This window comes from Acipenser ruthenus, chromosome 6, assembly GCF_902713425.1.
Source record: "Acipenser ruthenus chromosome 6, fAciRut3.2 maternal haplotype, whole genome shotgun sequence".
NCBI lineage: Eukaryota > Metazoa > Chordata > Actinopteri > Acipenseriformes > Acipenseridae > Acipenser > Acipenser ruthenus.
Window position 1 is genome coordinate 61,629,224 of NC_081194.1, and position 14,505 is coordinate 61,643,728.

The window sequence follows — 14,505 nt, forward strand, 5'->3', positions numbered from 1 at the left end:
TCATTAAAACTAAGTATTGTATTAATGGAAAACCAAACATTTAATATTTAATCATAAAACTATTGGAACAGATTATAAACACATTTTAGTGTTTATTTTAATTGTTTTCGATGCACAAACAAAAGTGATAGCAAAATAAACATTACAGCGCACTGCAGACTTTAATAACTCTGTTAGAGCTTTGTGGGTAGGACTCAATATTACAAACTAAACAGTGTTGCAATTCTGTCACTCTGTCTCTTTTCATGAGTTATATAATACCCTGTGGACACACAAGTTGACAAAGTACATATTGGATTATGCTTTCTCAATTATTGATCCAGGACCACCAGCAATTATCATGTAGATTTCCCCTGAGCCAAAATCAAAACGGCCTCACTTTGTAGCATGGTTTAAGCCAAGGCAGTGTGGTCTAGTGGTTAAAGTCCAGCGCTTATAACCAGAAGGCCACCGGTTCAAATTCCACCTCTGCCACTGACTGACTCACTGTGTGACTCTGAGCAAGTTACTTAACCTCCTTGTGCACCATCCTGCAGATGAGGTGTTAAATCAATGTCTTATTGTAAGTGACTCTGCATATAACTCACAGTTCACAGCCTACCTCTGTAAAGCGCTTTGTGGTAACCACTATGAAAGGCACTATATAAAACTAATTTATTATTAATTCTACATGTTGGGTCAGAACCATACATAACTGGGTCAAATTCTCAATTTGGTTTTAACAGATTATATGGAACACTTTTCAATTCATTTTGTTCTGCATAATTTGCTAATTATAAATGATCTGTAAATGAAAAAGGCTGATTTCCATAAAATAAATGCAAAATAGCTTTTTGTTATTCATTGGTTATCATTATCACTCCCTTAAGAAAAAAGTAGTGTCCCATGGCAACATCAGAAACCTTTTAATTTATTTGTATTTGTATTATAATTTTCACAAAATCAAAAAATGCTAACAAATTCACACAAACAAACCAATCTTCTAAATATTTCTGTTTTGTAGATGTAACCAAAGTCACATTCTGTATTCTTCTGCTAAAGCAAATCAGTCCTTAGTATACTATAACCACATATTTTTAAGTATCTAAAGTATGTTCATGCTTGAGCGTCTGCTGGTCATAAAGCAGTGAACCTACAAAAAAGATTTAGACAAACAAGCCCAGATTGCCCAGATATTATGGCAGTAAACATGTGGTTTACAATGCATGATTCAATCACCCTGGGATAATTAGTTCCCTGAAGAGGTTTCAAGGTTCAGGCGTTGTGTCCTCAGGGACTAATTTTCGAAAGCTTAACTTATGTTGAGGAAATCACAAAATTCTGGTAGTAAAAAGGCAAATTATATTTACTGTGAAATGACGTACATACACAGAGCGACAATTCAAGTTGAAATACGAAATGAAAGAGGATTTATATTCATGAAAAAAACAGAATTATTACCTGCACTATATGGTAGATAAGGTATTTTTGTACAGTGTTTTTCTGTTCATAAATCTGTTCATAAATATGTGTCTCTTGTGCTACAGTATGTATAAAAACATAAAAAACAGCTCCTCCTAGTGTACAATATTAATTAATATTAGCCAAGGTAATTTCTTATCTTAAATTATCCCTGGATATTTGTGGTGAATGTTTATTTATTTATTTATTTTTCAGATACAACACTAAGCATTAGTGAGTGAGAATAACATGGAAATGAGGCTGGGGGGGGGGGTATATAGATTTTTTCATAACATTTTAATTAAATTAAAGACTGCTACTTGTGGGTGAATATACTATTTATATTCATAAAAAAAATCATTTGTACAAAATAATATGAATCGCTTTTCAATATTCAAAATTGGATAGCCATTAGTCTCGACTTAATCTCATTTCATTCCAATATCAAACTGCGGGTGTTGTTGGTTCCATCTGCGGTCTACAATCCAACAGTCTAATCTGCAACTGGACATTACTCAAAGGTGAAATATCACCATTGTTTTTGTATGATGGCAATTTATTAATGAATTCATCCAACCTCCAACATTTACCTGATTGTTATATATATATATATAGTGCCTTGCAAAAGTATTCAGACCCCTGACCAATTCTCTCATATTACTGAATTACAAATGGTACATTGAAATTTCATTCTGGTTGATATTTTACTCAAACTCAAAATCAATTATTGTAAGGTGACATTGGTTTTATGTTGGGAAATATTTTTAAGAAAAATAAAAAACTGAAATATCTTGCTTGCATAAGTATTCAACCCCTGTGCTGTGGAAGCTCCCAGTTTACACCGATGAAAGAAATTGCCCTAACGAGGACACAATGACCTTACCATTGGCCTCCACCTGTGAACCATTAAAGTTGCTGTCACATTTTCTGGATAAAAACCCCACTGTTGAAGGATCATTGGTCAGGCTGTGAATCTGAAGGAAAATGAAGACCAAAGAGCATTCTACAGAAGTTAGAGATAAAGTAATACAAATGCATAGATTAGGGAAAGGGTACAAAATAATATCCAAGTGTTTGGATATCCCAGTGAGCACAGTTGGATCAATAATCAGGAAGTGGAAGCTGCATCACACCACCCAGGCACTGCCAAGAAAAGGCCGTCCCTCAAAACTCAGCACTCAAATAAGAAGGAGACTTGTGAGAGAAGCCACAGAGAGGCCAACAATCACTTTGAAGGAGCTACAGAATAATGGTGCACCAGTCAACCATATCAAGAGCTCTGCATTACACTGGCCTGTGTGGGAGGGTGGCAAGAAAGAAGCCGTTACTCAAAAAGTACCATCTGTAAGCACGTCTGGAGTTTGCCCGAAAGCATGAGAGTGACCCAGCTGCGATGTGGGAAAAGGTTTTGTGGTCAGATGAGACCAAGATAGAGCTTTTTTGCCAAAACTCAAAGCGCTATGTGTTACACAAACCTAACACTGCCCATGCCTCAAGACACACCATCCCTACAGTGAAGTATGGTGGCGGCAGCATCATGCTGTGGGGATGCTTCTCATTAGCAGGGACTGGACATCTTGTTAAAATTGAAGGAAGAATGGATGGAACAGAATACAGGGAAATACTGCAAGGGAACTTGCTTCAGTCCGCTAAAAAACTGAAGCTTGGGAGGAAATTCACCTTTCAGTAAGACAATGATCCCAAGCACAAGGCCAAAGCAACATTGGTGTGGCTCAAGAACAAAAAGGTGAATGTCCTACAGTGGCCCAGTCAAAGTCCTGATCTCAATCCCATTGAGAATCTGTGGCACTATTTGAAAATTGCGGTCCTGGCTATTATTGAAAATTAGAGCCAGGTGCAGGGTTTATAAGGAGAACAGTCAGTCTGCTCTTGGCGGCTGCTGAAGAGGGTAGAAGCCCGACTGTGCTGTTGTGTGGGTACAGCTGTAATTTGAAAGGGGAAAGGTAGAGTGTATCCTTTTCTGTGTGTGCTGTTCTGTTTGTTTTGTTTTTGTTACAGGTAAACAGCTTAGCTGTCCTGTTTTTAGTTCAGGTTCCTGTTTTGTTTTAGTTATTGCTCAAAGAAGAGCTAGGTGTTTGTTTTGTTTATTTTGTTTTTGTATTTTCATTAAAAATAACGCAACCGCGCTTTCAAAAATCAATTTCTGTGTGTTGGGTCGGTGTTTTTAAAGGGGCAACGAACCGCGGTGAGGGTGATTCTTTTACCATATATATATATATGCAGTCGGAGAGATAAAACCTGCCTCTTGCATTCAGTGCATTGGACGCTCATTAGGTAACTTCACCATAAGCGCAATTGGAGAGATCGAGTTCTGCCAGCCCACAGTCTTAACTGGGGCTGAGGGAGTCCCATTATTGAAATTGATTTGATCTCAGTCTGATGCTGATGTAAATAAACAGGTCTTATTGCAAATCACTTTCAAGTCAGTCCCAGTGCCAGATGAAAATGTGGCATCAGAGAACACAACCCCCTACTACCCCCTGTTGATTAACTGGTGACCAGCAAGAGTTAGAAATTAGAACACTTACAGTATTTGCTGGTTTCTTATTGAATATATCACATTTGGTATATGAAATCCTAGCAAGGTTTACAACATGTATATGTTTTCCATGAGTGTAGACAACAATTGTTGAATTTAGAATATTCTGCATGGCTGGAATGAAGCAGAGAAGGCAAGCCACCCGACCGAAGTGCAAAGAGGTGCGCAGAGCTGGTGCTGTAGAACCTTCCCCCAGAAGCCTGATGAGCTATGTGGTGCTGAGTGAAGCCCTCACATGCTGCTTCGGGGGCCTTGTTGACCCGGAGGGGCTAAACTGAAACTCACGTCGGAGCTAGAACGGGAGAGCCTCAGAGCTTACAGAAACACTCGGGACCGGGGAACTGTGGCAACACCAGCGGCTACAGTGTCTCCAGACCTTACAAGCTGCACCTTGCCTGACACAGGAGTGGGAAGAGTTGACAGCAGAGGAGAGGCCAGCATCAAGCCAAACATCAGGCCTGTGAGAGCAGTACCGAAAATGACACGCCTGCACTGCCCTGGCTCCAGGAAGTCTGTGTCTGTTGGAACTGCGGACGGCCGGGACATTTGCAGGTGCAATGCCCAGCAGCAGTCTCCCTGCCACAGGTAAAAGAACTAAGTCAGACGCTGGGAAATGACTCCGGGCTTGCATAGGTGGGAGATCGTGGGCCCGATCCCAGAACCCCAGGGGTCCAACAGCACAGCTGGGGAGGGAGGCCATGCTCCCCCAAAAGCAGCTGACAGCACCTCCGCACCCTACCGAGCCCAGCAACAGTAGTGAGAAGAATGACGGTAGGGGACTTCTTCCACGTCCCCATCAGCGTCGAGGAGGTCCCCTGACACTGGTGCGACCGAATGTCTACCACCAAGCAGAGAGAGAGGGAGAGAGAAAGAGAGAGGAGAAAATGCTTCACCTGGGGTTGCTGCCGACTCTGCTTCGCCTGGGGTCGCTGCCGGCTCTGCTTCCCCTCGGGTCGCTGCTAGCTCTGCTTTGCCTGGGGTCGCTGCCAGCTCTGCTTCACCTGGGGTCTGTGCCAGTCCTGCATTGCAGCAGGAAATCATGTGACCGTAGCCCCAAAAATGGGAACTGCTAGCCATGAAGAAGGCGGGGGGGAGTCAGGGTACCAGCTCCCCTCGCAGCAGTTTCGCTGCAGGAGATAGTGTGGCTGGAGCCCCATAAAGGGGAGCTGCCGGCCAGGAGGAAGGGGGGGGGGGGGTGGTCAGGAGACCCGCTCCCCCCCTCCGCATTTTCACTGCCGGATAGAGTGTGGCTGGGGCCCTGGAAGAGGATGCGGTCCAGCACCTCCCTCAGCTTGGCAATGGATGCGTCCAGATAGATCACGCAGGCCGAGGATGCACTCCACGGGGCGCTCGGGGGCTAGCTTGACCAGCGAGTAGCCACTACGCAGGTCAAGGGAGCTGAACCAGTGGGAGCTCGCGATTTCGTTGGTGCCCACCCAACGCCCCGCTGCCCAGGGGCTCCCCCAGTGTCCAAAAGGGGGGGGAGTCAGACAGTCCAGCACCCAGAGAGAAGGAGTCTGAGCGTTCACAGCCCAAGACGGGTAAACCAGCGTCTCCAGAGCCGCGCCAGTCTCCAGTGACCGAGGGACAGCAGCTCCAGTCTCCAGTGACCGAGGGAGAGCTGCCCCAGTATCCAGTGACCGAGGGAGAGCCGCCCCAGTCTCCAGTGACCCAGGGAGAGCTGCCCCAGTCTCCAGTGACCAAAGGCGAGCTGCCCCAGTCTCCAGTGACCGAGGGAGAGCTGCCCCAGTCTCCAGTGACCGAAGGCGAGCTGCCCCAGTCTCCAGTGACCGAGGGACAGCCAGGAGCACGTCCACATAGGGAGTGCCGGTCCACTGCTGCCGTCGCCTCCTGAGGGTCCGCTGCTGCCGTCGCCTCCCGAGGGTCCGCCTGGAGAGGCCGGCTCGCCGTCGCCTGGGACCGCCTGCTCGCCGTCGCCAGGGGTCGCCTGCTCGTCGCCATCTGCCCTGCTTCATATTCCTGATGCTGGCAGCACTAGAGAAGCTCGCTGGATTAGCTATGGCAACTGCAATAGTGCTGTACCCTCTAGATCAGGGGTCTCTAACCATGGTCCTGGAGAGCTATAGGGTCTTCTGGTTTTCATTTCAACCAAGCTCTCAGTAACTTATTTGCACCAATTATTGGCTTAATTAGTCATGATTAACAGGTGTTCCAGATCTTTAGCCTTTGATGTAAAAACACCTGGAAAACCTGCAGGATTGGGGCACTCCAGTGTTATAGCTAATAATAATAATAATGGAAATGGTCTGGATATTTCTCTCTAACGCATTTATACATCTGACATATTAACCAACACGAGAAATTAAAATTAAGGGTATTCGGGAAACCCGCACTGTCCACAATAGGTCACCTAGAACGTACTTACTACTTTTGGGTAGGCAATATCTAGACACACACAGTCTATCCAATGGGAGAACAGCATGCAACAAATCTCCACCACTCAGAGTTTTGCATGTTACACGGTGTCTTCTACTAGAGGTGCTTTACAGTACTATAAGACCAAGTCCAGACCCAGTTTTCCAATTTCAGTTCTAAACTGAAACTGTTAACTGACGATGAGTGTATGGACAAGCAAACTCGAATTCTGCAAATGTAGTACTTACACCTTCAATTAGCGACAGGTAAGGAGGCTGCAAAAAAATGTAATTATGAAAGGATGAATTTACCCTATGTGCAGCCAGGTAGTGATCATTCTCAGTGGATGATGATGTGTCAGTAAAGATCAGAGGGAACTGGATAAAACATAATAATAATAAATAAATAAATAAATAATTTTGCCGCAGTTTTTTTTGTTTCGATTGTTGAAAAAACAGTGCTGCAAAATAGTTGCAAAATTGTAAAGTACCGCACTTAATCTGACTCGTGTTGGCTGGTGATAGTGACGGTATGGAGACAGTCAGTGCAGCAGTTTTTTGTGCAGCAAGTCATGTTTACGCACAGAAGCACCGACGTGTTATTTTGTAAGACTAAACCGAAGTATAAGCGACCAGACATTCTTCTTATTGCATTTTGAATACAGTCGTGAAGTGTCTGCTGAAAATTCCATCAAGAGTGGGGGATATAGAACATAGTGCGTTCTTGGTTATTGGATATGCAGCACGTTTATATAATCGAAGTTCACGGGTTTACACTGCAGTAATTACTGTGACAACAATTACAAATGGACTTTTTCTGAACCCGAATAACCACATCTTAAACCAGCAATGTAAAGCTCTTTAATCAGATCAATTGAAAATCAGTAAACTGCCAGTTTTGACCAGAATACACCCGTTCTGGTAATTTCTATGATTTAATAGCATCGATTTTTATTTGGTATAATATACTAGATTGGTCGGGTTTTATACACCATCAACACAGGTCAGAGGGGTTCTGTCAACTTTAACCATACTTGAAGGAGCTAGGCAGGAGCTTCCATTTCATAGAGAGGGGGGTGGTATTTATTTATTTATTATTATTTTAATCAAAACAAATTGTGTCTTTGATATGACGTTATCATACATCGGTGCCAGAAATACTTTACACAGTCAAGCAGGTCAGATGGTGTGTAATAGCTCTTTCTTATTTATTTATTTATTTATTTATTTATTTATTTATAGAAGAGAATTACGGGAAGACTTGATCGTCCCCTACCCCCTGTGTTAGTTAGCTTTAATGGACTGGCCCAAAGTTCTGCGCTTCAGTTCTTCAATTGCTAAGTATAGTATTATCATTTGTAGTGCTCGGACAAACACAGGATTTTCATGATCGAATATTCGGTAATACTGTAAATACTCATTTTCAAAAAGTAATACAAGCCATTGTATTGCTCAGAACGCATGCAGCGACCGCATAGCAGCAGAGGCAGGGGGCATGGCCCCGTGTGTGTGTGCCTTTATTTTACAGCAAGACGTTGTGTAACACGTTAAAGTAGAAATCTTAATTTACCCCAGTGAATTAACTAAAACACAAATGATGCCAAATAGCAATTCAAGTTAAACATTGTTTTGTTTATTTCCGAAATAAACAGTACATAAAGTTGACACCTCATTTTTTTTGTTTAACTTTCTTACTTTTTTTAATTCCTTGCTTGCCGTTTCTTCACAGTAAACAGTGGCCATAGACACGTTTTCATAAAGTAATTACATGAGGTTTACTTGTGCCTTATTGTAGATGAACAAGCAAACTAAAACTTAAATTTAACTTTAAACACTTCAAATAACAAACTTGGAAATGGCATCGTAAAATGAAGGGTGTACAACACTCACCGTTTTGGTTCTCGTTTATTACATTTCACATAACAAAAATATATAATATATACAATCTGTATAAAAATCACTACACAACATTTCCAACAAGTTGGCCACTGTTTAAGCGAGGCATTTTAGAAGGAGGTGCTTGCCTTTTTTTTCCGATGAGATTCTGACTCGCTGTAATAAAGTATCACAACGCATTTTAGATTTTTGGGTTCAATAGTGATCATGCCTCGCATAATCTGGTTTGTTTACTTTTTGCTGTCTGAAACTTTTAAATATAGGCATATTATATATATATATATATATATATATATATATATATATATATATATATATATATATATATATATAGGTAGTAAATAAGTGGTAAGTGAGTGCAAGGTACTTTTATCATTTCTAGTGAACACTAACATCTGATTTTTGTATCTGAATACATGTCAAAAAATATTTGTCCCAGCACTAATTATTTGAGTGGTTTGTGTGATATATTGATAATGTTAGTAGTAATATCACATCCCAAAATGTCACTTCTGGGATTTAGTTTGGCGTCAGTCAAGAAATGTAATTGAGCAAATGCCAGCTCTTGTGAGAGTAGGTTGCAGTGTTAAGTTTTTGTAGTACACATTTTAAATGCACCTTGGCAGAAGTGCAGCCTTTTAAGTGGTTGTATTTAGCAAATTACTTTCATAGTTTTGTGTGTCATTTTACTTGAATTCACTGTATTGCTCTCAGATGTTTTTGAAAATGCATAGGGTATTGGAATATGTGTTTGCATTGTAAACCATGACAGATCTGGTACTACACTAAGTAAAATAAAGTTTGCTTGCCATTCTGTTACACTTGTACTTCCTTGTTAAATTAACCTCAGCAGCGTACTCAGAGTCAAGCATCTTACTGGCTGTAAAGCATGTTAGTCATTAGGGGAAGTAACTGATTGGCTACCAACAGGAAAGATGGCCCTAAAGGGGTGGGGACAATTTTACTCTCCAGGTGAAATGACCATGAAAGTGCAAGACTATCAGAAAGCAAGGTAAGCAAGCAGAAGATCTTTTTTTAACCTAAACCCCTTTCACGCTGGCACTCCCACCCGGGTCCGGACCCAGGTTCTAGCTACCCAGATCACAATCCCGTATTGTGTGAAACCAAGTACCTGGTTTAACCCGGATCCCAGCGACCCACCTCAGGATGTGTGTTGATACGCTTTGACCCGGGTTGAGCGAGACAAAATACGTGACGGCCAAGGAAATAACAAACAGCCACGCCTGCGTGGAGGTTTCACTTCCACAAGGAACGTTTTCGTTTTTTCTGTTTAGCCATGTTTTTGTTGCTTGAGACACACCATGAGCCACATTGCAGCAGTGATGAAGACACATTTGCTCTAATCAACATTTGGGCCGACGGTTCAATCCAGAGAAGCTTGGATGGAAGCATCTGTAACAAGCTGCTTCCGGGTCATTGATACACCCATTGTTTACTTGTGTCTGTTACCCAGGTCAACCCTGCTTTATCAGAAGCAGTTTGAAATCGCGTAGACGACCCACATGACACTGTGTCCTGACCCGGGTAGAGCATGCCAGTTTGAAAGGGGCTCTAGTTTCCTAGCTGCATTATTTTCAAGGATATGGAGTTTTGATGAACCCATGGAAATTGACAAATGCAGGTATTAAAATAACCATTGAACGGACCACATGCACGTACATAAGTTTTGGAATTACATTGCTTCTTCTGATTGTATTAATAGTATGAAATAAATGAAGTTTTTTTTTTTTTTTTTTTGCTAAGAACATAAAAGAATTCCAAGAGCCCATGCTTGTCTGACTCCTGGAAGCTGCTTTATCACAAAACTTTGTCAAACAGGATCCCAATAATTATGCATTAACAATGTGAAAAAAGGTGTTTCCTATCCCTATTTAATTTTCAACTGTGCCCTCTGGTCCTGGTTTCTGCTCTGTGCGATTTTTAAAAGACTTCAATCAAGTTCCCCCCCTGTAATTCTTCTTTGTTCTAGACTAAATAGATTCACTTCCCACAATGAAATAAACTGTAACATTATTATGGATTGTGAGCTGGGAATTACTGATGGTGAATAGCATGTTCCATCATTGACAAAATGGGGTGGAAATGAAACTGTTTCTCTTCTTAATGATTCATGCTGCTGTTTTGCTATGTGCTCAGTGAGTGTAGCATTCATAGATCTGAGATTGACTCTCACCTAGGGGTGGGCTAAGAAGACAAACCCAGGGATTTGGTACAATTTCATGCTGGGACCAGCATGGGTTTAAATATTTCAAAATTTCAACAAATATTCAGACTGCTTCACGTAAACAAATCTGTCTAGAGTTTAAAAATACAGAAATACAAATTACCAGGTACCATGTTAAATTACCTATTAATAAAATGACAGAAACACTCCCTTGTACAGTAGAACATGTGTTACATATTTTAGATGTAGCTTATGCCTTGGTTTCCATTGCATGATCTGTTATTGATACAGGGTTTATTTATTTATTTATTTTTTAACACATTTCAAGCAGTGTTTATTCGAATATTTGTCCCAGTAATTTTATTTACATCCGTTTGATTTTAGGCAGCACTTCTAAGTTCTAAAACTATGCACGGGGGGGGGGGGGGGGGGGGGGGGGGGGAAGGGGGGGCTTTCCCCTTTTGGTGGTTGGTATTTGTGGAAAGGATTTATTGAAGGTGCCAAAGTTGTGTTTTGTGTATATAAAATAAAAAATATATATATTTTATATATAGTAACATATATCTATTTATTTATATATTAGTTAATGCAGCTTAAGGTGCAAAATTAGATTTTCTTTAGATGCATTTGCGTAAGGTACAGCTATCATGGTTGATTGATATGATTTGAAAAACGACGCAGGGTTGCTAGGGTGCCATGGATTTTAACACAAGCATTATTATTTGCAATTTAAATACAGTATAATGATTTTGGAATAAAAAACAGATTGCCAGGGTGTTTTTTTTCTGTAAGAAGGGGGGGTTATATTAAAAACTTCAGAATGAATGTGGTGGTCTCTCCTGACTGCACCCCAAAGTGTTGCTCGCTCCAGCATGCCCTGGACATCATCTCTGCGCTGACCAAGGGCAAAGAAGGCCAAGTCAAGGCCTTCCTATCTACCCACTGCCACAATGTGGCCACTCTGAAGGACAGCTTCGGCAGGACCGCACTTCACTTTGCTGCCTCGCTTGGGAAGAGAGGGGTGCTCGACTGGGTGCTGGACATGAAGGGAGCTGACCTGCTGGAGAAGGGCAAGGAATCCGGATGGACCGCCATGCACAGGAGTGTAGTTTTCAGAAATACTGGTAAGTTAAATCAATAAGCCTTTTTTTAATAGGGAGATAAATACAAATAAATATGTATGTATTTTTTGTATAGGTTTTGGATGTGTTTAATCCAGTGAATGATGATAAACTGAATGAAATGTGTTTCCCCCCAGGAACAGTGTATCTTCAGTTTCTTCTGACCTGATATCACAAAAACACTTTACTGAGGCAAAATCTGCAATTCAGACCTGATATCACAGAAACACTTTACTGAGGCAAAATCTACAATTCAGACCTGATATCACAGAAACACTTTACTGAGGTAAAATCTGCAATTCAGACCTGATATCACAGAAACACTTTACTGAGGTAAAATCTGCAATTCAGACCTGATATCACAGAAACACTTTACTGAGGCAAAATCTGCAATTCAGACCTGATATCACAGAAACACTTTACTGAGGTAAAATCTGCAATTCAGACCTGATATCACAGAAACACTTTACTGAGGTAAAATCTGCAATTCAGACCTGATATCACAGAAACACTTTACTGAGGTAAAATCTGCAATTCAGACCTGATATCACAGAAACACTTTACTGAGGTAAAATCTGCAATTCAGACCTGATATCACAGAAACACTTTACTGAGGTAAAATCTGCAATTCAGACCTGATATCACAGAAACACTTTACTGAGGTAAAATCTGCAATTCAGACCTGATATCACAGAAACACTTTACTGAGGTAAAATCTGCAATTCCGATCTGATATCACAGAAACACTTTACTGAGGCAAAATCTGCAATTCAGACCTGATATCACAGAAACACTTTACTGAGGTAAAATCTGCAATTCAGACCTGATATCACAGAAACACTTTACTGAGGCAAAATCTGCAATTCAGACCTGATATCACAGAAACACTTTACTGAGGTAAAATCTGCAATTCAGATCTGATATCACAGAAACCTGTCATCAAGGAACTAAAGGTTAAGATACAGTGGACCAGATTTATTTTACTTTAGACAACCATGCAGTTAAATTAAAACTGTTGATCTTGATCTAGTTATAGAACAGTCATAGTTTTCACAAACTAAATGAATATTGGTCTTAGGCCTTTTTAAGCCAGTTTTTGGTTTACTAAATTGCATGACACAAAATGGCTGAAACATTTCTTGCATTTCTGTCTTGCTGCTTTATAAAAAAAGAAAAAAAAGCTGTTATCATACATATGTTGCATCATGTGGGCAACATGATAAAACATATGAGTGCCTAAAAAAACAGATCTAGATGTTGAAAGGAAGTCTTGCATGTTAGCACCATCTTGAGGGTGTGAAAAGCAGTGCAACATTTGTCGAGTCTTGCAGTGCAGATTGCACTAGTCATGAACGAAATACACTTAAACAGTCTGTTTTGAAATCAATTTAATTAACAATAATGAATTCTAATGTGTAAAATGTGACACCAAATTGCTGTGGACAAAACACTGTTGAAATACAGTTGAAATTTAGACAAAAATGGTACAATGGCTAACACAAATCCAATTCTTTTTTCATTCTCCAGTTCAGTATATATGTAAAAAAACCAAAAAAAAACCTTTTGTTTATAAGATTTTGTGGAAAACGGATCATGCAGCAGACAGCTGTGTCTAACCTATTCAAGAGGTTTTCTTGTAATTGTTTTTGTAGGTGTTTTGCTGGAAGTTGTCAAGTGGCTCTGTGAAGCAGTGCAGATGGGTGTATGGACGGCAAGTCTTCATGTTAGATATTGCTCTTAGTAAGAGTGGAATTATGTTTATCACTACAGAGGGTGAATGATTTTCTGGGCAGTGGGTGTCAGACATCAAGAAGACCCCTGAAAAGAGAGGTATGTGGTTTGCATAGTGAAGTAAAACTGAAGACCACTATGATGCTGATTTCCAGCTCTGAAGATCTTCCACTCTACAACCGAAACACATTTCGACATTAGTTTCACAGATCCTGATTGAACACTTGGACTTCCTTATATTGCCTCGGGTAAGGTAGTGCAAGAATATTGCTATTTGGGGTCTGTGAAACTCTTACAAGTGTGTATATTTATTATGTCAGGAATTAAGAGTTGGGAACGATTAAGAGGCAGGGCCTAATGCTTAAAGGAGTGATAACCAAGGTTTAAAAATGAAATGCCTTTGATTAGCACTCGACACACATAATCACTGTCCCTCTGCCTTGGTGTTATTGATTTGGTTTTATAATTAAGATATGGAGCTCTTTTAAATACATCGATACAGATGAAAAGCTGCTGCTGCATCATCAGAACATTGTATCTGAAATATCTGCATGTTCTGAATTAGTGATTCTCTGCATAATAAAACAGAGGAGTAATAATGTTAGTTAGTAAAGCTGGTAATTTTTTTTTAAGCGTTGGTTAGCACTCCTTTTAAATCAATATAACAATTAATTTTTTTTTTTTTTAGTAATAGAAAACAGATTTTTAAAAAAATGTATACACCTAAATGCTAAAATTGGCATATGTTCAGTATGCATGAATGAACTTCAGTAACTTAAGTAACGTCTGTGTTATAGAGTATATGATTTGTCAGCACTGTTTGTGCAATATGCAAGGATTTATTGGACCAATTAACCCCAGTGTGTATTAAATGTTGTTGTGTAGTGAACAATTTGCTTTTGTTAATTGCAGATGAAGGGCAAGGGGGCCAGTGAGGAAGCCAACCCTGTGAAAACATTGCAGGGACTGGCAAATAAATTTGGGATTGCCAGTCTGTCTGCTTGGTAAGAATGAGTTTTGGTTCTTTTGGGTAACTTTTGGTCTGTCAACTTTAAATGTTAATTAAACCAAAATTTAGCAGTCCTCTAAACATTAAAACTAAATTCCAATATTTTAGCACATTTTGTTCAATTACTGAAAATGAGAGCAATTTTGAGGTTAATTACACAGTTTCTTAACGTTAGTTTCTTAATTATG

General features: G+C 40.3%; 1 protein-coding gene across 1 annotated transcript in view; it reads left to right on the plus strand.

The window, feature by feature from the left end:
- LOC117410642 (inhibitor of Bruton tyrosine kinase-like) overlaps positions 1-14,505 on the plus strand; it is a 52,232-nt gene that overhangs the window by 16,625 nt on the left and 21,102 nt on the right. Inside the window, exons 2-4 of the mRNA XM_059025638.1 lie at positions 11,313-11,580; positions 13,230-13,317; positions 14,221-14,312. The gene's annotated coding sequence lies outside the window, so the exon portion shown is untranslated. The remainder of the gene's footprint in view (positions 1-11,312; positions 11,581-13,229; positions 13,318-14,220; positions 14,313-14,505) is intronic.